This window comes from Leptinotarsa decemlineata, unplaced genomic scaffold (assembly GCF_025532065.1).
Source record: "Leptinotarsa decemlineata unplaced genomic scaffold, Ldec_3_MD MMD2_tig00026299_RagTag_RagTag, whole genome shotgun sequence".
Classification (NCBI taxonomy): Eukaryota; Metazoa; Arthropoda; class Insecta; order Coleoptera; family Chrysomelidae; genus Leptinotarsa; species Leptinotarsa decemlineata.
This window is the reverse complement of record NW_027412676.1, coordinates 5,809,807-5,835,015: the sequence shown is the minus strand read 5'-3', so window position 1 is coordinate 5,835,015 and position 25,209 is coordinate 5,809,807. Positions and strand designations below refer to the sequence as shown.

The 25,209-nt window shown below is 35.3% G+C and overlaps 2 long non-coding RNA genes across 2 annotated transcripts; one reads left to right on the top strand and one right to left on the bottom strand.

Moving 5' to 3' along the window:
• LOC141484979 (uncharacterized) lies at positions 1 to 23,315 on the bottom strand. The gene is made up of 3 exons (XR_012466915.1): positions 19,003 to 23,315; positions 308 to 563; positions 1 to 248 (listed from the first exon to the last, which is right to left on the bottom strand). It is a non-coding gene; the product is annotated as an uncharacterized lncRNA (long non-coding RNA).
• Positions 9,578 to 10,035, top strand: LOC111502743 (uncharacterized). Its single transcript, XR_002721772.2, has 2 exons — positions 9,578 to 9,700; positions 9,757 to 10,035. It is a non-coding gene; the product is annotated as an uncharacterized lncRNA (long non-coding RNA).
• Positions 23,316 to 25,209: the final 1,894 nt, after the last annotated feature.

Genomic DNA, 25,209 nt, shown 5'->3' with positions numbered 1-25,209 from the left:
AACTGAACCATATTTTATTTATTCACGTCATTACAAATAATAAATGTACAATTTTGAAATGTTCCCTGAAAATTACTTCCGCCACTGGAAACAATTTCAGACTTTTTCGGCTTATAACTCTTACTCTTCCGTTTCAAAAAAGCCTGTAGTTCATTGAACTTGGTGATATCTCGTTTCTCATGTATAGTCACCATCGATTTTAGCATTGACCATTTAGTCCATAAAGAATTCGGACTATACGTTTCTGACTGAAACGAATTAACACAATTACTACCAAATCTACCGAAAAACATAGAAAATTCCTTACCAGTTCTTGAAAATATGCCAGAAATACAGTTTCAGTGACATCTTTTGGCATAACATTTTTCCGTGTCAGCCAGTCCAGATATATCTTGTATTCTTTTTGGTATACGGCTTCACTTTTCGATGGAATTAATGATTCTCTTGCTTGTTCAGCTTTTTTCAAAATATCCTCCATTATATTTGGGGTAGAAAACACGTTTTCACCGCAAACACAGCTTGATAACAAAGTTCTGTTTATAAACAAGTAACATAGCAACAACCTAGCAACAAGAAAACTCTACTATAATCAACGGTACCTGATTCAAATATACCGGGAAGGTAATGAATTGGTACATTTTTCCGTTTCAAAAATGAACAAAATTTTATTGAAATCGGTCAGAAATAAAATCATCTATGTACCACGGGAATTAATGAGCCTTAATAACCTCAGGCAATTGCTGTCTCTCGGGCCAGAGGCCCTCGGGACGCAAACTTTGCCATCGGTAATTGAGGCCCTCCTAATTCCCTTGATACATAAATAACTATTATAAATTTGTGTTTTGTGTGATAATTTTGAACGATTGTCAGTTCGTTTTGGAAATTAAACATTTGAACAGTTTATTTCATATCAATTCGTATATTTCAACAACCTTCGAGTCACTCAAGAACCCTTGATACAGGTCAATACACTGGCAGTAGCAGCAAGTAGTAGTTCAAGTTGTCAGGCAATGAACAAAGATAGATAAACCCGCCTTGTTATTAAGAATATGGCAATAACCAGCGCATTCGCCAAATTCTACTCCTGGAATTATTGTGGTTGAAAGCGTGGATGAAGTGAATGAACGAATTTGTCACAATTATATTCCATTCACATTTGAGAATTTCTCTCACTCCTTTTCTCACTGACATTTATTTGCTCAACTTGTAATTCACGGAACATGTCTTCTAGTTTTCCTCATAGTGAAACGTGCCATATCTAATGAAAAATAACCCAATAAACCCAACTATATAAACTTTTCCTGCCAACAATTGAAACTTTAAGAGGCAATGCAGGTTCGGACGACAAAAATATAAATTAGAAAAAGAGAACGTCCGAATTAAGTAATTCCTTCGGTTATGTGACCTGCAGGAGAAAGGAGTATTAAATTTTATTGTGTGGAAAACGTCTGTGGAATCAGCAAAGAAATACGAAGGAAAGAAATGAAAGACTGCCGGCAAATGGAGCAGAATTCTGGGGACGAGAAAAACGGAAATGATGGTTCAATTTATCGATGTACTAGAAATGCTATTGTCGTCACTGAAATGTTGCTAATCCGATTGTGTCCTAGGAATGAAATTTCATGTATTTTGCGAAAAATTAGAGATCCATATTAATTTTTATTCAGCTGTTCATATGGTTTGAGAAATGTTTCGTACACTTTCTGAAGGCACAGCATAATTAAAAATTTAGTAAAACAAAATTACACAAATATTGGTGTTTTTTAATTTTGAAACAGTTTTCAGTTTCCAAAGTTTCAGGTATTTTGTAAAGCACTGTCTGCATAAATTATTTTCATACGTAAATTTACCTTTGGCACATATCGAATAGGTCATGAATAATAGATTGATAGATTATTTAGAGTTGATAAATTATTCATACACAGGTCAATATGGCTTTCGCAAATCGAGTGATACTGAATCTGCAGTTATGAATGTTATTTATAATATTCAACAATTAGACAGAGATATGGAATGTGGTCTATCATCTCTCGATTTAAGAAAGGCATTTGACACAGTTATTCATAATGTTTTACTGAAAAACTGGAATAGTATTGATATTCGAGGGATGGTTTGAAAATTAGTTATCTTACAGAAAACAGTTTGTGTGTCTAAGAAAAAATTCCAGTTCAGTGAAAAATATCACTTGTGGTGTTCCACAAGGGTATGTTTTGGGTCCAGTTTGATTTTCGATTCACATAAATTCTGTTTCAAAATTATTGTTAAGAGGAAATATTAAGTTATACGCGGATGACACAACATTACTTTATTTTTCTAGTGATACTGAAGAAGTTCACAATAACATAATTAATGACATTGTATTGCTAACCTCTTGGTTGAATTATCATAAATTGAGTTTGAATTATGGAAAGTCTTCTTCAATGTTGATAACCAAGAACAAAATCACAAACGAAGAGAATTTGGCTTTCAACAACAAAATGATTGAATATTGTCAAAATACAAAATTTCCAGAGATATACCTCGATGAAAGTCTTTGATAGAATACTCATATTGGTATGTTAAAAAAGAAAATCGGACCAATTATGGGAATATTATCCAGGTTTAGAAATTTCATTCGATTAAAATATCTCAGATGTATATATTCCTCTTTGGTATATTCCACACTAATTGAAAATTTGGTGTTTCATTTTTTCTGTTAAAAAAACATTCGAATTTGGATTTCAATCAAATGAATACCATCGATGACCATAATACAAGATAAGCAAAAAAATACTAGTCAAATCATCGCTCAAAAAGCAATATTTTATTTAGGGGTTGCAATATATAATGATCTTTCAGAGAAACTAAAAATAAATCAAAAAACAAAATTCAAATCGCAATTGAAAAAGTTTCTGATTTCGAGTGCTGTACATTTATTTGATATGAATATTACTGGAGTTCTTTTCCAACACCAAATCGTTATTTTTAACACCTCGACCGTGTTTCGATCACCAAGTGATCATCTTCAAGGTGAAGATTAAACTGGAAAGTTTCCTAAGCTAAAACTATTCATGCTATACAAGTATACTATACAGGTAAACCAAACAGGTATACCACCCATACAGGTATACCACCCTAAATAAATTTTACAATTTGCCTTATCTATTATTTTACAATATGTCCTTATGTAGTGTTTAAATGTTATAGTTATATATGAAACAATTTTCAGCTATATAAGAATAAATTTCGTAATATTCCTATCTAAATTTATTTTTACAAAGTGTCCTTATGTAATAATCAGTAAATCCATTAATATTATTTCAACAAGCTATATAGTATGCTATTTGATATTGGTCCATCATCGTTATTTATATTATTATTATGTTCACTTATTTCTACACTCTCATAGGCATCTAGTTGCCTGTTGTTAACTTGTCTAACTAATCTTAATGAACTGAAGTCTATGGAATGGTTTTGTTCCAAAATATGATGGGCGACTGCTGATTTTTCAGGTCTTCCATATTTTAAGTGTGCTATGTGTTCCTTGTATCTTACTTTGATAGATCTTTTTGTCTATCCATAATACTTTGCATCGCAGTCCTTACATTCAATTTCGTAAATTCCAGACTTTTCCGAATTCTCGACTTTGTCTTTTGGAATTCCCAAAAGGCTCTGTAGTGTATGACTTGTTTCAAAAACCATCTTCATACCTAGTTTCTTGAAAATCTTTCCAAAGTTCTTCGTATATTGGTGGTATGAAACTCAGATGTATTTATCTTGGTTTTTGTCTTTCCTCAAAGTCGAGATTTCGTTCATTCTTAACCTAAACTTCTTCTTCCTTATTATGTCATCTACAATACTCCTCGAGAAACGGTTAGTTGCTGCTATTTCCTGTATTGTACGTTTTTCTTTTTTGAACCTATCTTGTGTTAGAGGGAAAGTCAAAAGACGATGCACTAAAAAATTCAACCCAGCAAGTCAGAAGACGATGCACTAAAAAATTCAACCCAGCACGTTTGTGCTGTCCACAGTGATGTGAGCTGTCAGGAATATACCTATACGTGCTTGTTTCTTTTTTAACTATATCATATTCTAACCCTCCATATTGGCTCCTCATTACCAAAACGTCAAGAAATACTAGTTGTCCCTTATTTTCTAACTCATACGTGAATTTTATTGATGGACATCTATTATTTATAAAGGAAACAAAGTCCGATTTTTTGTTATCGAATATCGCGAAAATATAATCCACATACCTTAGCCAAGTCCTAGGGAAATACTTTGACTTTTCTTTGGTTTCCATTTCGAATCTGCTCATGAACAGGTCTGCCAGGTAGAGGGACAAGGGGTTTTCCATGGCCGTTCCTTTCTGTTGTTTATAAAAGCAACCTTCTACCAGGAACCGATTTTGTTTCATACACAAATTATTAAGAGAAACGAAGTCATCGATTTCGTTATTATTGAAATTATTTTTCTCTAGTAATTCCCTGAGGTATTGCAAGGTCTGTGTGTATGATGTATAAACTCTTTAGAGTTCATACAACATACAAAAAACATTGCTCTGCAAGAAGGTGACATTGTTCTGCAAAAAGACGAAATTTTTGAACCAAAATCTCATTTCTCATTTCACACGTTCTTAAGCATTTGAGGTATGATGTATTAACATTCAGCAATCATTTCTTGATGTGAATCTTATACGATTGTGGTGAGTTTTATACATTTTGATTCTCTACTAACTTCACATAAATGTATTTTCTCTTCGAATGATCCGTCTAACAGAGAAGGAGCAGAAGTAAATTGAGGGGTAACCAAAAATTGTTACGGTAACAATGTCTGAAAGAAGGGTATCAACAGTATACTATAACAGTTGCAAGTTTATTTCTCCTGAATTATATTTTGATAGACATAAAGTTCATAAACACAGTAACTATAGATTCCAGCAAACACGTTTAACTATTTTGTTGTGGATTTTCATATTATATTTGGAAAATCATTTTCGTTCAATTCGTGCACAATATGAATTTTACACTGGTGAGATTAATTGCATTTTGAAATGTTTCGAATGATCATACGGCTAATGCCAGAAACTGTGGATGTGCTCCAAAGCAGTAACTTCTTTAGCCTTGTGTCCCACTATTTCATTTGGGGAGTTTTTTTATAGGCTACCGGTCCTGCCTCCTCAAATATGGCTATGATTTCAGTAAGGAAAGCATATGGATCAATAGTTGACCAATAGCTTGGATACATAGGCGTACGGCAGTGGACTGTGCCGGGACCACTTCTCTTTTCACTGTACTATATGAGTTAATCACAATATTCGCAAATAATTATTCAGTGATATTTCAGTACAGACTAGTGAGAAACTATTAAAAATAATAACACCTACCACTACTACCTGAGGCCATTGGTGAGTTGCGCCACCACTTACCCGAGCAACTGGTGCAAAACCAGACCGGCAGCTCAGGCGCACCCGGGAAAGAGAACACGAATCTCCGTTTGGTACCGGCCGTGAGTCCGCAGGGCTAACCATCCATCAGACCCAAAACTTCCTGAGAATCGAGGAAGGGGCCTCCACAATCGAATAACTCGGAGGGATCAGTGGCAAGGTGGTGGGGCCCATAACGATGATTTGCTTGCCGATGACAACCCTGGCAATGACAACGGATGCTTTGAGTGCACGCATGAGGTGAGAAATTGCCTTATGCATTGGTCCGATAGTAGTGAGCCTGCGCGACGAGGGTATATGGCGAGAATGTATACTCTGTGGTGTGAAGCACATCCGGAGCATGCCGCCTTTTCCGCCCAAAAGCTTAGGGATTACGTATCCTATCTCCGGCGGCACGCCTATATAGCTCCTTTTCAGCCTGCTGAGGAAGTGGTAGGAGTGACAGTTCTATCTCCCGTTGGCACGGCTGACGAGGAGACTCGCATCTTGTCACCAGTTGAGATGATCAGATCACGTAGGGTGCTCCAGACAATTATGCCCCTGAAGCCACAAGAACTAGCTTCTTTGGTTGCAGAGATTCATAGTGTTATAACTGAAGGGGCTGACATCTGGCAAATCAACACCGCCGTGTATAGCGTCGTCCAATCACTTTCCGAATCTTAATAAAAATTCCCGGCCTTGCGGTTCGGAGGACTAAACGGCGTGTACACAAGATGGAGGATAAGATTACGTCGGCGACACAACAGGCGTCTCGTATTCGATGTGTGATGGATTACAGGGCGGCCAAGAAGCCTTTCATCCCCGCAGTGCGGCGAATAACCGCCAAACAACGACATATCCATCACATTTTGGGTAAAGGCGTGCTGCTGACCATCAAACAGCACTGCCTTGATAGGATACGTATGCTGATAGCTGCTAATAAGTCACTAGTGAGGCGAGCGCGAAGTATCGCGGACAACATTAGGCTCCGTGAGAAACCTTCTCGCTTATCACAAGAGCCTCCAAGTGTTGTGGATGATCCGCCGACAGCTGATCAGGTGGAATCCTTCTGAAAGGACATTTATGAACACCCGCAGCCACTCAATTTACACACGCCAGCCCTAGCGCAGTTCGAAGCTTTCAGCAAAAAGCTTGGACAACCTGACCTCAATGAAATGCGCAACACGATAACCCCGGATGACGTTCGAAGAGCCCTTGTGGGTTCCAAGAACTTTGCTGCTTCAGGTCCAGATGAGCTGGACACTTATTGGTGGAAAAAACTACCAAGCACCCACCGCCATCTGATCAGAGTTGTCAACTCATGGCTGGACGAAGAGAAGTCAATTCCGGATTGGTTTTTCGAGGAGCGGACCGTTCTCATCCTCTCATAGATTTGTCGATTACAAAGAATTACAGACAGATAACATGATTAAACTCGTGTTATGAAGTGGTTTCAAGCATCTCATACACAAAAATACTTTCCGCAGTTGAACGAATGTTTGAACGGAGCAGAGATGGTCGAATAGAGGAGTCTCTGGATGTAGAGAGAACCTGCTCATCGATAGATGTGTAACGCAGGACTTGATATAGTATAAGCGTAACCTCTCTTTGGCCTGGATCGCTCACCGCAAGGCATTTGATACAACATCGCATGATCTCATCTTTCATTTGCACAGACACCTTGCGGTAATCGACGAAATAGTGAAATGCTTTGAATATCTGATACCACTCTGGCGGACTCGCTTCACCATAACATCTGGTCAAGCCAGAGTCCAAACAGAGTCGGTCACTTTCAGGAAAGGTGTATTTCAGGGCGATTCCCTCAGTGCCCTTCTCTTTTGCATCTCACTATTGCTTGCGTGTAGAAATACTAGAGTGTAAAACTGTGGCACCCCCGAAAACTGGAGGAACAAGGTCACCCATTTGTTTCATATAGATGAATTTGAACTTTATGCCTCTGAAGAGAAGGACCTTCATTAGTATTTGAGAGTGGTGAAAGAGTACACGTATGCTATCGATATGAAATTCGGGATAGACAAATGTGCAATGGTGCATCTGAAAAAAAGACGATGCGGAGACTACTGAGAGAATGTGTAGCTCGTAAATGGAAGCATTCTACACAGTTGTTCTTCCAACGACAACAGGTAGGCCGTGGACTTTCGAGTTTGAAGTATCTACATGACAGAATGGTACTGGATGGAGCCTGTAAAGTCGTCAGGAGTTCGGATCTCCTTCTCTGCGTGGTCCGCGACAATGAGAGAGCAGAAATTGTAGCATTTCTCTCAAGGGCAGCTGCCCGAGCAGCTGATGAACTCGGTTTATTTCTCGACACTGAGTTAAAACCCGTTCAACAAAAGATCATATAAAAGCCGCAGAGATCACCACACTTCTGCAGCAACACAAGGATAAGCCAATGCATTGGGTCTTCCTCAATGACATTGAAGACCTTGGCTTATCAAAGCGCCCGACTTTCGCTTCACTCCGGTCGAGTGAGCTGCAGTCATAAACTGACCTGCCAGTCCACTGTAGCAGCGTGATGAGTAAAGAAGTTCCTGGCACAAAGTGCAGGGCCTGTCGCGAGGCGTCCGAGACCCTAAGGCACTTGCTGTCATCATGTACAGAAGTGGCATGAGAAGTGCCAAATTAATTGGAAGTATTCGTTCCCCACCCCTCATGCTCATACAAGCTAATAAGCTTGATGTAGTCCTTCTCGACCAGCAGAGCAAGTCGATATTTGTCGTAGAGTTTTCAGCTTCTAGCGAGACGTTGAGATATCAAGATTTTGTCTTTGAACTCCGCAGACTCTTTCCAGACCAATATATCGTCTTTATCCTATTATTCTTAAAAACATGTCTATACAATTGATTATACTTCAAATTATTCATCATTCTGATACCCTTTTTCTGAATAACAAATATTTTTTTATTATTTCTATAGCATCCCCAAAATATGATTCCATATCTAGCTACAGACTCAAAATTGGCTAAGTAGAAAATTTTTACTGAATCTTTGTTGAGATATATGTGAACCACCCTTGGTCTATACACAATTTTGCTCAATTTGTTAGCTGTATAATCAATGTTTGTTCGATTAAAAGAATCCATCAATAATAAGTCCCAGAAACTTGGTGTCTCCTGCATATTTTATCGTAATGTTTTCAATATTTAATTTTTGAGGTCGTTCTATATGATTAGTTCTGACAAGTATGATATTAGTTTCAGATCCATTCAAAAATAACCTATTCATAGTGAACCAGTCTTCTGTATCATTAAACATTACCACACCTATTTTTACTACTTTAGAGTATGTTTCACTGCCTATTAATATATTGGTGTCATCAGCGAAGACTAATTATTCAATCCGTGTTTGAATGATAACATAAATCGTTCATGCAGATGATGAATAACAAGGGAACTGCAACGCTTCTTTGGGGTATTCCTACTTTCACAGCAGCATCCTCAAAATAACATGTTCGACCATGTTTGTTATTTGTTACTATTTGTTGGCGATCAGTTAGGTACGAATCAATTCTTTTCCATATATCGGTCGGGTGGTAGCCGGTGGGTTCGACGTGGGTGCTTTGTTCACTCACTCAAATCGACCGCCGTATTGATCGCTGGTTCAAGCCCCAGGTTGAACGATCGATTTTCACTTGCTATCATGTAATCCATATTAGGAATCATACATTTAAAGGTAAGACCTCGTTAGTCCTTAGCTCGCACAAGTTTCGACTTCTGAGGGTTATCGTTTGTAGGGGTGCGACAGCTGGTTAACTAAAAAACAGATTTTTTAAACAGAAACAGATTTCCAGTTTTTTATAAGTATCTCGTGATTCAAGTAGTCAAATGCTTTCGACATATCTAAGAACATATCAAGTGATAAATATTTTATTTTCATTAAGTTTGTTATATTTTGAGTGAATTGAAATATTGCACTTTGAGTTCATATGTATTTTTCCTTTTTAGAAATTTTCGTTCTACGGTAATCCTTGTTTCAAGGCTAATCTCACCTGAATCAATTTATATAAAGAATATTTTCATAATTATCAATCCTGAAAGTAACGATCAAAATATGACTGTTGGGTGATCACAATTAAATTGCATCTCACATCCTTTACCTTATTTTAAACGCGTAGGTTTTGCTTGGTTTCTACAGCAGCAAATATAAATGAGTTATTGATATCTCTTAGGAACTGTCAGACGTTTATGCACTCGGTTACATATTGAAGATGTATTCAAAATGCTATTTACTTCGCAAAATCACATAGAAATTTTCTTTCAGCAAGAAATATGTATGGTGAGCTATATCTCATAATGTTACAAAAATAAAGTTACTAAAATATTTATATTCAGGATTCTTCTTTATGACAAATTGCCCACGAACTTAGTGAAATCTTCAAAAAATATTGAAAAAAGCTCAAATTCAACTGCCATAGGACAAAGGAGAATAGGACAAAGATCATCACCTCAATGAAAGAGATTACGGAAAGAAGTACAATTTGCGAAGTGGTACAGATGTTGAGAAGGGAAGTTAGAAAAATTTGTGAAAAAATATATTATTTTTTATCCCATTTGTGATAGATGGAAAGGTTCATAATAAATATTTGCTTGAGAGTCTTGGGAACAAACATACTTGGTCATTTCTTTTACGAAGAGCATTTGAATGATGAAATGTATCTAATTTTTTTATCTAATGAGTTTATTGGCTACTCAGATGAACGAAACATTTAGATGCATTGACCCATACTGTATATACAGCGAGTCTTAAATTGTTCCCTTGCACAGAAAGTTTTTTAGATGGAGACTATCTACTCAAATATGGAATCATATGAAAGGTGAAATCTTCTGACAAATCGGTGATGAAAAAGTTTTCCAATTTGGGACACACTGTATAATCAATTAGTCGAAAGTGAAAGTGGTAATGTCCTCTAGTTAATCAACATCAGGTAATGAAGTATTCATTGGTACGATAATCAAAAACTCAATCATAATAAAATTATATGCTTCCAGCTTAGTCAAACATTGGTAACTACTATATCCATCAAAATATCGTTTTCCACGTATAACTTTTCAGGCGGATTTCCTTTCAATTCTTCATCAACCTCAAACTTTAGCAGGCACATCTTCGAAAATTATTCGTTTCTTGAGATTCATTAACTCAAGATGACAAATTTTCTCTAAGTGGAGTGACCCCAACTGGAAAATTTATGGAGGGGCTCATAATACACAAACAATCTTCTAAAGTTGATTAAACTTGGTTAAGTTTGTTAGTGAAAAAGCAACCGCTTAAGGAGGTATCATTAATCAAAAAATCATTATTATACCAGTCCCTTTTTTATGAAAAAATGAGGTCGTGAGTTGGAATGTTGAGGTTTCACCTAAATATATACATAGCGAATTTATTCTGTATATCTTATGAAAATTTCATATGCAGCTTTCAATTCAAGGATTTTGTTCAATTGAAGTTTCTGCAGATTGATAAGTTTTAACTTACTGAGTATTATAAAAATTATTTCTTGTCAGATTTGAAGTTTTGAAAAAAAACCTCTGGCACAAATGGGGATATCATAAATCATGATGTGATATTCTGTTGATGTCGACTTGGTTGATGAAACTTAAGTCGGTATTACTAAGTTTCATGATTTTGACCGAGTTCTCAGATATTATTAAATTATGTGGAAATAATTATCATAAGAAGTAATACAAAGAGAAGCAGATAAAAAAGAGCATCAAATAAAAACGTGAACGTTAAAAGACCAATAAACTAACCAGGAAAACAAGAAATGAATATATTTAGGAAATGAGTAGTGAAAAAAAATGGAGAGATCAATAATTGAAAATGTATAAAATGCAATGTGTTGAATATACATATTGTGTGAACTGTGTCATGCTACCACCAAAGAAGAAGCGAACTCAGAACTATCTCTTGATTTTGCAGCATGTCTGTTGATTTCTTTCATCTAGTCAGTCAGTTTCTAGCATTAATACATCGATATTGTTGTTAGAGCTTATAAAAATTGTAACTTTGGAATCAGTGAATCTTTTTGAAAAGGATCTTAGGGTGGTTATTGATATCATTTGTGTATTTCCGTCAATCATCTGTCGCTATCTTAAAATTGATGCGGTCTCACCTCTCAGCGTGCGATTTCTGACACCGGTCGGAAAACGGGTTTTGGCTTTCTATTTACCTATCATTATACAAAAATGTTCTTCCTCTCCAAGAGAGGAAGAACATTATTGACTTCAAAAATATCTCTAGGTAAATAGGTACCTGCCAACATCACGAGATCAGATTCCGAGGTGATAGGCTCATAGACCATAAACAAAAATGAAACAAGCCAGCAGAAAATTTATTATCTGAAACTGTCTCAAATATGAAGTTCGATCCAATTAGTCGTAGAGCATAGTGCAGCTGTAGCGGGATACTACTGCTTCCGTGAAGGCAGACAAGGCAATGGTTCAACTGGTAAATCATTTAGTCTGGTTAAACGTTGTGTTCTGACCAATATTCGTAGTCTGACATATAATACCCGATAGAGTATGCGCATTGCAGCATCGAGAGGACATCAACGACAGACAGTGATAACCGATCTGTGGTATTAGCAGACTCCTCAATTTGTTCACCAGCCTAGCATCAGCCGAATAACATTCGTTCTAGCCTACCAATTCAAATTATGTGCTGAAGCTGTCTGAATCACCAGAGGTAGGAATTCTTAGTGGATAATTCGTGAAGTAAGTTATTCGTGAGTACTCACCCCGAGTAGAGGTGCACGTCGAAAAGGTTTTTTTCCTCTACTCTAACACTTCTCCTTGTTTATCTTCCCTTCTCTTCTGTTTCGGAACCTTTGTGGATTTCAATTCGGTTCTACCTTTCTTTTCTTCTGTACGTTTTGAAATCTGTGTGAATTGCCACTTGGTCCTGCTTCTCTTCTTCTTTGGAACCTTTGTGATTTTCCACTTGGTTTTGCCTATCTTTTTCTTCTACGTTTCGTGACTTTTGTGGATTGATTATCGGTTCTGCTTCTTTTCTTTTTCGGAATCTTTGTGATTTTCCATTTGGTTCTGCATGTCTTTCCCATTTTACGTTCAGGGATCTTCTTGGTTCTGCGACATTGTGTCGAAGAGTCAAAACCGTTCGTATTCATACTAGGTTTGTTGGAACTGACTCGAGTTGATTGATGTCCGGCGCTTTCGAGATTCTTTAAACATCTGCTTTCCTCCTCCTCACGGTACGTGATACCGCTAGTAAAGACGTAGACGCTTTTGTCACACTGTTGCTAGTTCAAGCTATAGTACCATTTGCTTTTTCTAACTTCGTTACATGCCCCTTTCTACTCTGTAAATATGGTCAATTGAATATTGATGGTGGGAGTTTGGTTCAAATAGAGATTTGATACCGAATTGTTCTGTTTCTTTTCTGCGACAGTATCTTTGCAGCTGGTAAACGTGTTGAATTCCTACCAAAGTCTAATTCACACAGACCCCTGGAATACCGTGTCTTCACTGTAGCTGTCCGGTGTTGTGGTGTCTTGTGTCATTTAAAATTCACAAGGCTACCGCCAGAGATCCCGTCCTTACCGTTAAAGGACGCCAAAGACTGAGTTGACGCGAATGAGACCGTAACACTTGAATGGAAAAACAAAAAAAAATTGGCAATTCCTTGCTTGGAGTTTGTATTCGGAAATTGAGTAGCAGAAATTCATTATGTGATAGTGGTATTTCTGAATCTATTTTAATGATTCGTGGGAGTATGAAACTATCCTGCGAATATTCATCCACCTCCGTTGAGCGCCGTATTCGCTATGATTATATATAAATCTGTGAGAATAGAAACTTGTAACACACTCATTTGAATTGCTTTGACTATCTATATATGTTGATTCATATTCCGCATACATATTGTTATGAATTCTCATACGTTCACTTCAATTTATTATGGGACAAGCAATAATGCATTATTTTGATTTAGAGGAACGCAGCATCTCCGTGAAATTGATAATTTGAAAGGCAGATGGGAATATGCATTGAGAAAATACTAATGAAGCATTGTGCACATTACTGAAAATGTTAGTTCATATTGAACAAATCTGTTTCGTGTCTGTCTGAGGCGCAGTTAACAATAATTATTGCATATGAGGCTTGTTTGACTATAATTTTATTATTCTGATGATGATTATGCACCAAAAAAAAATGGAATTTAAGATTTGGGCCCACTGCTGTTGAACTTGTTTGTATCAGACATAGAGATTGTTTTCAAATATTCAGAATTTCTTATGTTTGCGGATGATCTTAAACTTTATCGAGCAATTACTTACCGGGAAGATGCTGAATTAGTTCAAAAAGATCTCGAAGTTTTTTCCATGTGGTGTAGAAATAATTTTTTAGAGGTAAACACCGATAAGTGTCAAATCATTACGTTCGCTTAAATTAGAAGTCCAATATTCTTTGAATATACCTACATTGAATAATATAGCTCTCAAAAGATAAACATTTATTCGCGATCTAGTAGTTGAATTTGAAATTGTGGCAAAAAGTCTCAAAATACTAGGTTTCGTATTGAGAATTTCTACTGATTTTTCAATTAGAACAAAAAGATTTCATATTGTGCTTTCGTAAGATCTATTCTTGAATATTGTTCGGTTATGTGGGACCCATACTATAATATACATATCGATTCGTTTGAGGATGTTCAAAAAAAATTCTTAAGGAATTGTGCTTTTCATTTTGGTATTCAACCATATCAATATGAGTACAGTCAATTCTCAACCAAGTTAAATATAAAATTATTGGAAGATAGGAGAATTTCTATGAACTTGACTTTCTTTTTCAAATCAATAATATTAGTGAGATAAACTGCCCAGAACTACTTCAACTAATAACTCTTCTAATCAAACAAAAAGAAGTGAGAAATGGTGATATTTTTCATATAAATTTTTTCCATATCAATTATGCTTTGAACAGTCTGATTCCTCGTATTGTGAAGCTGGGAAATCAATATCATGATAACTCAGATCTGTTTAATGTATCACTTCAGGTCTTTAAAAATCAGTTGAAAGGCTATGGCGTTTTCAAAGCTTTTTTTTTACCACAGCACATCCTTTGTAAGTACCAAATTTGTAACATCTTTTTTCTTGTAAGTACCAGAATTGTTTCATCTGTTAGTAACGTAGTCACTAGAAATAAGGATTCATTTATATTTTGTGTTTTACACTTCGCTAAATGTTTTGTGGAATTGTAAATTGTAATGTAGACATCAGCCATGAGCATTTAAAAATACTTTGTAGTTCTTCACACTGTGTTAAATATGTTTTTGTAAATTGGCTTTGCCGTTGAATAAATAAAAACGAAACTTTCAATGATATGTTTCATATAAAATCTGAGAAATGAAAACAAATTTTGACAAGTTATTCAAAGCGTTAATAAGTTTGAAAACTGAATATTCTTTCAAACACAAATTCAATGGAGAAGTCAATTTCCTTGCCATTTTTCTGAGTTCTCAACCTTCTACAATCTACAGAAGTAAACAAAGTTATCTGATAAAACAAAGGATCTGATGAAACGTAATGAAGAGCAAACTGAAAAGTTCACCCTTTAAAGTTACAGCGTGATATGAAGGGTCCAATTAGCCAGTAATTTATAGTATTCATGAATTTTACATGAGGAGTGACTGATTATTGGGGTGGTTTGATTTTCGGAAATTATTCCTTGTGCATTCTCAGAACATGAAAAAATTGCTGAAAAACTCTTCGAATGGAAATAGATATATACTATTTTTGAGAAACGTCGAAAAAATTGAATGTTTAGATGTCACAGTTCGACTGTTGCTTATCCTAAAAATGATATCTTTTCGTCAGACTTTGGTTACAATTTTCATTTCATTTCATTTTATTGGGTGATCACCAACTGTTTTTTGAGGAATGCAGGAATGCAAGTGCTTCGTTTCCTAGTTGTGATAAAAAAATCGACAAATAATCATCACACGATTCAATCATTACGTTAGTGACAAAACAGGCGGATATTTGTATGATGGGGCTAAGACAGTTTGAAATTCAGCTCCTGATCTGAAAGAGAATATATCTATTATCAAAACTATTTTGTTGGAAAATGCGTTTCGAAAACAGTTTGAATAGATGAAAATGAAAATTGTATTTTGCATAATCCCAGTTTGTCTGAAAAATTAGGAAGGAACAGTTACAGAAATTATGCCAGAACAACTTTTGAAACCATCAATACACTGTCTGTTCAGAAAATATTGTGAATTTAAATTTTTCCAAAAAACATTCATTCATTCATCAATTTTCAGTTTGTTTTTCTCAAAGTTGTCATCCTCAGTTATAATACGATTTTACCAATCCTCGAAGCAGTTCTGATATGCACTTATTTTTCAATATTCCACTACATTAAGATTTCTCATAACAGGTAAAAACCCGACAATTTGGATGAAACAATGGAAGGACGTATTCATGTTTCTATGGTAAAAGTTGTGTAGGTGAAACTTCAAGATCCTTGAATATAAGAAGAAGCGAAAATCGTAAATACAAAACATAATCAAAGGATAGAGGAGACCATTGAAAATTTTTGACCAAAGAGCAACAGGAGAAGATGAAAAAACAAATAAATCTGCATATACAAGTATTCTTTAAGCCAGTAACAAGAATATCCCAGCCAACCCTGTGGAAATGGATTGTACAGATTACCATTGCTAAAATGAAAGGTTGAAGATGGAAATACGAACCTAACTTGAATTATCGGTAACATCCTTAATGTGTCGTCGCCTGAGTGCAAAACTATTGTAAGTCCAAATAATTCGGAAATTGAGATATTTCATGGTTGTACATACAAAATACAGCTCTATCACGAGCAGAACTATCATAACTCCCACTTGACTCATATACCCCACCACGACTCCATGCAAATCCATCCCAACTTCATCAGTCTTACTCCGACCACTGCAGAAGGAGGGTAACTGCTGTCAATAGCGTAAGTGTAAATACGCAACTAGAGTTACACTAGTTCTGATTAGGAATAATCTCTTAGAATACCAAAAAATTGGACATACCATAGTTCTGACAGGAGTTTAAAATGTACAATCAGAGAGTTAAAAAAATAATGAAGTTGGTCAGAGAAGCCACGAGCTGTTCCGAAGGTAAGAAATAGTCCTAACATCAAAGAGGTAAATGTACAAAATAAAATTTTCAGAAACGACAGAAGAATATAGAAGAGTGGACGAAAATCACTCCCAAATGTCTTCGAAGGCACATACTGACTATGAACTCATGTCACTCTCTATAAATTTACAACCTCCCCCCAGTTTGATACCATTCGAGACGACCACTTCTTATACTCAGAGTTCAAATTTTGCTTCGGATATAACAAATCTACAAAATTTCAATTATGTTCAGTTCAGTTCTGATGCGGCTACTATCGAGGACGTTGATATTGAAGTACCAAATGAAACGAACAAAGGGGAGCAATCAGAACCTAAACTGAATAATTTTGAAAGGTTGAGTCAAGATCTCCATATTTCGTCCTCTGAATCAGATCCTTATGCAAGTGACGGTGACTCTGATTACGTTCCATCAGAAAATGAAGAATTAATTGATGAAAATCAACATACTTCTACTGATGATAACGATACTGACCATCATATTGATGATAGTGCTCAGGAAGGAGGGAACACCAATAAAGAGGTCAAATTCCAAACCAGAAAAAGAAAACGAGATGAACAGAATTTGAGGGGAAATATCATCAAAACTTCCAGGAATAGAGGAATGGCTTATGAAAATTGGAAAGGAACATTACAGGTCGAAAGAACACTGAAAGCTCCATGCACAAACTGTAGACGAAAGTGTGACTCAAAGTTCACAGAGGAACTTCGAAAATCTATATTCACGGAGTTCTGGAATTTAGGCGACATAAATAGACAGGGATTATCTCTCAAAGTTTGTTCTCAAGAAACAAAAGGGACGAACTCGCCAGCTGAAAGAAGCGAAGGAAAATGAAATTCCAAGTAGAAGACTCGAAGTATGCAATACATTTTTTCTGAATACTCTCAGCATAAGTGGACAGATGGTGGAGACTGTTTTTTTCTAAAATGGGACGTTCAGGTGCAGTAATGGAAGACAGGAGAGAAAAAACGTGTAAGAATAGCAAACTAGACAAGTCTGTGAAGAAGACTGTGAGGGATCATATCAATTCATTTGAAACTGTAGAAAGTCATTATTGCAGGGCAACAACCAATAGAAAATATTTGCCCAATACATTGAATATCGCTAAGATGTATACTCTTCATCAAGAATATTGCCGTACAAATTATATGTCTATCGTTGCAACAGAAAGTATGTATAGACATATTTTCAATACAGAATACAACTTTTCATTCTTTGTACCTGAAAAGGATTTGTTTGATGTATGCCATAGGTATGATAGTGTTACAGAAACTTCCGTCTGTCAATTGAGGATGAGTATAATCAACACGTGAATAAAGAGCTATCACGGATTACGAAAGATTCCGAAAAACGAAAGCATCTTCGCAAACTGATTTCTGTGCAGCTGTATTCAACTTACAACAAGTACTGCCTGTTCCAAAATCAGATGTCGGTTTGGCATACTATAAATCAAAGCTCTCGACATATAATTTTATGGTTTATAATTTAGGAACGAAAGATGGCCAATGCTATATGTGGCATGAGTGCATTGCAAAGAGAGGTGCATGCGAAATAGGCAGTTGTCTGTTGAATTACATTCATAGCTATGTATAGAAAGGCGTTAAAGAATTTTCACTTTTTTCCGGCAACTGTGGAGGTCAGAATAGAAATAAATATCTTCATGCCTTATATAATTATGCAACTTTGAAATATTCAGTAATAATTCGTCATTCCTACTTAGAACCAGGTCATACCCAAAATGGAGGGGACTCCGTTCATAGTATGATTGAACGAGCATCAAAACGTGTACCAGTTCATACTCCTGATCAGTGTATTTCAATAGTACGGTTAGCTAGAAGAGCAAATCCATATAACGTACAAGAGCTATCTCAATCTGATTTATATAATCCCAAAAGTTTTCAGTCACAACACTTCATTAAGTTTGCTCGTGATCGTGATGAAGATGGTGATTTGGTATATATAACTTCAATTAAAATATTTGAGACGAATCCCAATTATCCAAACTTCCTCCTGTTCAAAAGAGAGTATGATCAAAATAATTTCAAGAAAATGAATATGATAAAAAAAAATAGAAGAACAAAAAACTCCACCGTTGACATTAGTGATGTGCAGCTAGCCCCCCTGTATCAAGAACCAATTCCTCTTGTGAGGAAAAAATTTGATCATTTGCAATTTCTTTGTGAAAAAGGAGTTATTAAATCGCAATACCACGATTTTTTCAAAAACTTACCAGTTTGTGCAAAACATGTTTCTAGTGCTGCAGAATCAGATAGTGACTGATCCATAGTTGTTTGCCCATTCAATTTGATCATTTTGTTGTTTATTTGTTGACTGATTTCATTTACCAGAAAAATAAATTTAATTTATGTGGAATCAGAATCATTTTAACTCCCTAATCACTATAACTACAATTCCATCGAAAAGGACATACCATACTTCGTTAACAGTCCACTATTGCAAGTCCATTTTCTTCTCCAATTTGTTGATTGATGAATCAAAACTGTTTGATCCAGTTTCATACCGCTCATTTCAAACCCAATGATATAGCAAAGTCGTGATGAATAACTGTTTCTTCCGTCAAACTAAAAAAACCTCTCCTGAAAAAAAACCTTTTTGTGACATATAATAGTTCTGCATTTAGGCAACGGTGTATTCATGATGTGAATTATCGGATATGGCATGAGAACATGTTTACAAACTTGCAACAAGTGTTTATATAATAGCTCCTTTGGACGTGTTCAGTATGAACATGCCAGAAGTTCTTATGATCAGATGAAAATACGTATATTTCAATTCAGGACATTTCATTTCCTTAATAATAGAAATCAAACAGAGTCATTGCAAGATATTGAAAAACACTATCAATACAGTGTGTAATGATGAATTTGAAAAATATTATTCCATACTTATTCACCAAGTGGTATGTGTCATATACCGTCACGTTTTTTATTTGATTTACCTAAAAATATTTTTTACCGTTCACATTTCTATACACGTTTCAATATTTCCAAGTTTTGATTGAGTACATGCTTTTCCCATCAGACGCAGCGAAGTTTTTATAAGACTTTCATCGATTGTTCGCTTAGCAAGGATATGTATAATATAAATATATGTGTGAATAGTGGTGATATAATTTCAATGAGATGTGTGAAGCAAATACAATTCGACTAATTTTTTATGATGTTGATATGACGCTGATCATGATACTCAAAATTTTCAATCTTGTACATACTTTCCGAGCAGTAAATATGATACATATGTGTTTTACGTTTACACAATGACGAACATTGTAATTTATCGCCTCGAGAGAAACATATTATTGAAACGTTATTATAATGCTGAATATCATGTTTAAATCAAAACTCAAAAGTTTCTTTAACGTATACAGAAAAAATATTTTTTGGGTTGATTCCATCTTCCCGCTCGCTCCTCCATCCTCAAGTTTTTTCGACCTCTCTTCTTTGCATGATCTACACATCCATGTATAGAGTTACTTATTTTCAAATTAATTACTTCCTTCCTTTCTTTGGAAGATTCCCACATTTTTTGTATCGAGATGAAGTAGTAGAAAGCCAAAAACTTTCTTTCCCAAAAATTATTCACTCTTGAAAATATAACCCCTTCAATTCAATTCTTGGCTGGGATTTGATCACATAGGTGAATGAATGTCATTACGAGGTCATCGATGACATAAGTAGATCAAACTCATTCTGTGACATTGAAAATCGTAATTCATGAATGAATCGTGTGTATTTTCTATAATATTATCCAGTTTGGTAGTGAAGAGCCTTAAGGCAAGTGTCTCATAGCGAAACATCGATGTCTACCAGTGAGGATGACAGTGTTCCATGTAAATGCAATTTGTTACCATTCGTTCAGAGTAGAACTCTTGTGAATGATATCTGATTTTATTTCATATCGAATGTTTGGAATACAAACTGAGTAAAAAAAGTATGTCCTGTATATTTCGGTATTCATATAAAAGTATTTGTTTCGAAAGAACTTTTTTCTTTCGTGTAATGCAATGTTTATATGAAAGTAGCTGTTTCAGGTGGGCTTTCTCCCAGTTTGTGTCTGAAAGTTGCTTCTTTGCTTTTTGCATGATCTACACATCCATGTATAGAGTTACTTATTTTCAAATTTATTACTCCCTTCCTTTCTTTGGAAGACTCCCACATTTTTGTATCGAGATGGAATAGTAAAAAAAAACTTCATTTCCCAAACATCTTCGTAATATCTTTGAAGAGACAAATGTATCTACCATTAATTTTGGAAAAGCTTTTTATTTCCTTTCTTTCATTTTTTCTCAATTTTCTAGAAATAATCATGTTATTACTGTTTTGGAAGTTTTTGATCTGTAATGTTTAGCCTTTTTTCTGTATAGCAGGTTCCTGAGGAAGATTAGCGTTAACTAATCGAACTTCTTTCATTCATACTGAAGCTTTTATTCTATTTCATTTCATTTTATTCATTCACTTATTCACGTGTGGTGAATAAATGTCATTATTAATTTGTTTTACCTAACTTTGCGCTGGTCTGGTCCTATCCTCTGGAACTCCGATACATTCATTAAGTATTCAGGTAAGTTTTTTTGGCCGGTGTAAAGCATTCTTTAAACAAATGTCGTTATGGAATGGATTACAAATCATAACATTCAACTGACTACCAGTGATTCAACACCAGATAGCGCTGTTTCAACTCGCCATAGGTCTCATCAGTGGTGCTATGCTGGACCACCAATGCATTGCTGGACTCAAAAGTCCTCAAACAAAAAGCCTGAGGAAGTGAGGGCGATGACATACATCCTTAAGGATTTTTGTTTGTTTTACCTAACTTTGCGCTGGTCAGGTTCTATCCTCTGGAACTCCGATACATTCATTAACTATTCAGGTTAGTTTTTTTGGCGGGTATAAAGCATTTTCGAAACAAATGTCGTTATGGAATGGATTACAAATCATAACATTCAACTAACTACCAGTGATTCAACACCAGATAGCGCTGTTTCAACTCGCCATAGGTCTCATCAGTGGTGCTATGCTGGACCACCAATGCATTGCTGGACTCAAAAGTCCTCAAACGATAAGCCTGAGGAAGTGACATACATCCTTAAGGATCGACAGAATGATGAAATGTTGTCTTATCATCCCGAATTTTATATATGCTTCTCCAATACATCAAAGTCAGTTACACACGACTAATCAAACTCGTTAATTTTTTTTCCGAGAAAATCGGAGGAAAATCGCGAATTGCCAGAGCAATAGCAGATGCTTTCACTTGGATCCAATATAAATTCCGACCGTATTTCATTCCATTCCTTTCGCTACGATATTCAAATATCGGAGTTCCAATTACGAAATGTCGGGAAAATTCATATATAAGATTAAGAAATACGATCCATAACGGCAGAAACCCTCATCATCTGCTTAAAGTATCGCGGCACGGAATTGAAAACTCTTATTTTCGCGGCTAATGGGCCGCGGGCTTGAAGTTGATGACTTTTCTTGCACAGACGACTTTAATGACACCTATTCAGTGTTGGAATATAGGGCTTCGTCACTGTACCTGAAAAATACAAGTGAAATATTTTTGGGTATGAGGCAATTTGTTTCTTGTCGCGAAGTTGAATACTTGCAGTCAAGTGGGATGGAGCCAAATACAGAACAGCAGTAGACCCTTTCCTGTCATTGGGAGTTCAGAAAGTGGTCCTGCAAGAAAATTTCATGTTCAATCGATTTACTTAGTGATTTCTGGAGACAATGAAAATAATGAATATACATTCAGAATCGTACATTTCTATCCATTTACAGTTAGTACTTATCCGATAGTTTAATCCATAATTACACAACAAGGTCGCTAGACTCCTATGAAATTTTCTGAACTACTGTGGGATATTATTCTATAATAGATATCTTTGGGTGATCAGGTGATCACTATTGGCCATCAGCGCGGTGCAGCCAAGTGCAAAGATGGGCAACACTTGTTTGCCGAAAATAGGAAACAACACATACGCACGTAGCCACTACAGGGGCCAACCGCACATTTGTGGTTCCAGTCAGAAGACCCGTGCGTATATGTAGTTTTCTATTTTCGGCAAACAAATGTTGCCCATCTTTGCACTTGGCTGCACCGCGCTGATGAAGAAAATAGCTAAAAAAAGGGGCCGGGGTTTGCCTCCATTTTTGGAGTGTTGTGTCCACGAATTTGACAGTTACAGCAGCACACCGAAAAAATCATAACTCATAGACAGTAACAGTTGAGAATGTGAAATTTCACAGAATCACACCTCAAGCATCAATTCATGAACAGGTTCATCGAATTTTCAAAATTGATTTACAGGGTGGTCGAAATTTCCACCTAAAACATAACATCAAGAAAACTGATGAAACACGATTATTTCATATAGAAACCATAAACTATCCTATTATTTTTGGATACTATGAAAAAAAAGGATATCAAATTCATGAAGAATGTCCTATACCTAAAATACAGTCCTGGCAAGATATATCCGATTTTGGGAAATATTTGAAATGTAAATCATTCGAAGCAATACCAAACCAAGAAAGCTTTGAAAACAAATGAACTAATATCAACTCTGTCGTTAGCAAAAGGTGAAGGCAACATGAAAATGGATGCATTGAAATAAAATACTATCAGAGAGATGAATTATATCTTTGTTTATTGATATCGAATGAAGTAATTTTATTCTCTTCATATTGTTAAGGTTAGATTTTACTTTAATTTCAGAATTTTAGAATCATGATTTTTATCAATCAACATGATGCAAAAAAAAATCGAATTGCTCATAAACAATGTATTTGTTAATAATAAATTTATTAACAATAACAGTAAAAAATTTGAAAAATATATTATTGAGTAGTTTTTGACCGTGACCGTAACCGTAAGACTTTGAAACAATAGAAATAAAAAAAATATGTATTTTTTTAATTTTTAGTTTTCAATTGTTAATAAAAAAGTGGAAAATAACAATTTTTTTATTTTGGTAATCTATTTTATAGGCTATTTAGGATAACTTCACCAAAGGAAAAAAATCCCAAGGTTTTCATTTAATAATTATAGGGGTTTTTATATTAACTTTCAATTCAGAAAAATTCAATTAATTAACAAATGTTAACATTGAGCGAAAATTTTTTGACTGCGGATTATTGCTTATTAATGTATCTCAACATTACATACACTTTTTTATTTCTTGATATTCGCAATTAATATGTTTGAATGCTTTTTTTTTGGTTTTATGTCAGAGTGACAGAATGCGAGCGGAAGCCAGACTACCCGTTTTTGGCTCTATTTTTAGGGCTCTGTAGAAATTATAAATAATTGATATACAGTTTCGGGAGTCGAGACTATTTTTGAGCAAATTTATTGATCTCTTCAGGTCTCTTATCAAAGTTCCAAAATTTTGAAAATTTTTCGAGATATTCAAAAAAAAATTCCCTTGAACTGTCTAGGTAAAAATACGAATCCAATGACACCCTGATCGTAATTTTTGGATCTGTCTGTAGAATTTCACAAAAAAAAGTACATGTGAACCAGACTATAGGGCCTGAAGCTTGGTGGAATGAATATCTATTAATTCAGATGAGGTAAGAGCATGCGGAATGCTGTCAATTTTGCGCGTACCAATTAGGTACGAGAATAAGCACCATACGATACTTTTCTGGATAAATATTTTGTATACGTGAATTCAAATGAAATTTTAAGAAACTGATGAAATACTTGAACAGTTTAAAATCGCAAAATTCAAATTAGAGAAACAAACTACTAACAACGAAAACTGTTGTTACTAGCAATAACAATTTGAAACTACTAATGAATATTACTGGATTTTTTTCCCAACACCAAGTCATACAATGTAGAGCCTTTTGGGACGTCCAAAAGAAAAAGACGAGAATTCGGAAAAGTCTGTAATTGAATGTAAGGACTGCGATGCAAAATATTATGGACAGACAAAAAGATCTAGTAAGTTAGATATAAGAAACACATAGCACACTTAAAATATGGAAGACCTGAAAAATCAGCAGTCGCCCATCATATTTTGCAACAAAACCATTCCATAGACTTCAGTTCTTAAAGATTAGTTAGACAAGTTAACAACAACAGGCAACTAGATGCCTATGAGAGTGTAAAAATAAGGAAACATAATAATATTATGAATAACGATAACAGACCAATACCAAATAGCATACTATATAGTTTGTTGAAATAATATTGTTGGGTCTACTGATTACTACAAAAAGACACATTGTAAATATATTTAGATAGGCAATATTGTGAAACTAGCTTTATATAGCTGAAAATTGTTCTATATATAGCTGTAACATTTAAACATACATAAGGACATATTGTAAAATAATAGAACGGCCAATTGTAAAATTAATTTAGGGTGGTACACTTGTATGGGTGGTATTACTGATTACCTACCTGTATGATGTACCTGAATAACATAAATAGCTTCAGATTTGAGAAGTTTCTAGTTTTATTTTCCTCTTGAAGATGATCACTTGGTGATCGAAACACGTGTCGAGGTGTAAAAATAACGATTTGGTGTTGGGAAAAAACTCCAGTGATATTCATTACTACACCAAAGGTTCCAAACAGTACATCATAAGTGAAACTACTA